This window comes from Rhagoletis zephyria, unplaced genomic scaffold, assembly GCF_001687245.7.
Source record: "Rhagoletis zephyria isolate East Lansing unplaced genomic scaffold, Rhagoletis_zephyria_1.1 Rzeph_scaffold_00322, whole genome shotgun sequence".
NCBI lineage: Eukaryota > Metazoa > Arthropoda > Insecta > Diptera > Tephritidae > Rhagoletis > Rhagoletis zephyria.
In genome coordinates, this window is record NW_016157406.1 from 34,031 (window position 1) to 35,546 (window position 1,516).

Genomic DNA, 1,516 nt, shown 5'->3' on the forward strand with positions numbered 1-1,516 from the left:
AAGATTTCNACCAGCCGCAAGGTCGTGGGTTCGAGTCCCACGACCAGTAGACTTTTTCATTTCTTTTTCATTCTTTTTTTTTATAAGTTCTATATTTTTTTTACTTTGCTTTCAGTTAGGTTTTGTTGACTTTTTAATAAAATTCAACTTTAAAAATTTAAATTAACTTATAGTAAAATAAGAAATGTGATATAAAATAAAGCAAATGAAAACAAAATAAAGTAAAATTAAGTATATAAATAAAATAAAGTAAAAAAATATAAAATAAATAATAAAAATACAAAAAATTTCGCAATTGCTCCAACCGAAGATCGAACCGGGCAGCTACAGGCTTGTAGCCCGCAACTCTCACCACTCGGCCACCACGTACGCGAAACTCGCCTGCTTCGTTTGCTTACTTGTACAAAAGACAAAAACTGGCCTTTTTTACCAGTGTTGACATCGAAAATTCCCCGGACCTGAGTTAATTCCCAAAAATTTCGTGCATTTGTTCGGCTGCTTATACTCATTTTAAAGAGGAAAATGCATGAGTTAAAGCAAATAAAGGCTGGTTATGCAAATAATCGAGCCTGTCTACCGTATAAGACTTCATTCTGTGAACTTTGAAATAAGTAGGATAAATGAAATGCATTTAAGTTTAACTTGCATAAAGATTTCTTTTAATTTGTATTTTTGTGGGCCTAAAATTTTCTTTTTGTTTTATTAGGATTTTAGAACTGCAGCCATGCAAATTTTCGTTAAGGTTGAGCCTTCGGATACAATTGAGCATGTGAAGGCAAAAATTCAAGACAAGGGAGGAATCCCCCCAGATCAACAGCGCCTAATTTTCGCAGGAAAACAATTGGGGTGTTCACAGTTCGTTCCAAATTGTGTCTGAAAATGTAGACGTCTACATTTTGAGACATCTTTAGCATCAAACTGTGAGCACCCCTTTCTAGCAGTCGTCGCAAAATCGTCTCAAAACTTTGCTGGTGTTGCCAGACATTTCTTCTTTGCGTGCTTTTTTATATGTCGCCTTTCGATTTTGTTTCTGAAAAATTGTAATTATTTAACTTAATTACCAATTCCTAATATTTGTTATTTCTTTGCCTTGATTTATTTCTTTTCATCAGAAATTGCGCTCAAATTAAATGCAAATATAGAAAACGTGCCCAATAAATAAAAAAAATGCGATTAGTATTGCCATAATGCAACCCTGCTGCGAGGTTGCAAAATGTAGACGCGTAAAAAACATACCTTTGAGTGTGACAAAATGTAGACGGCGTCGTTTTCCAATTTTGTATGGGAAACAACAACACCACAGATTTTACGGTTAGAAAACGTCTTAAAATGTAGACGTCTACATTTTGAGACACTATTTGGAACGAACTGTGAACACCCCAAATAGGAAGATGGGCGAACCTTAGCCGGTTACAATATTCAAAAGGAATCTACTTTACATTTAGTACTTCGGCTCAGGGGAGGTGCTAAAAGCGCAAGAAGAAGAACTACTCCACACCTTAAGAAAATCTAGCAT

The 1,516-nt window shown here is 35.0% G+C and overlaps 1 pseudogene; it reads left to right on the top strand.

Annotated features, from left to right (window-relative positions):
* Positions 1–592: 592 nt before the first annotated feature.
* Positions 593–1,516, top strand: part of LOC108359004 (ubiquitin-40S ribosomal protein S27a-like) — a 6,039-nt pseudogene continuing 5,115 nt past the window's right edge.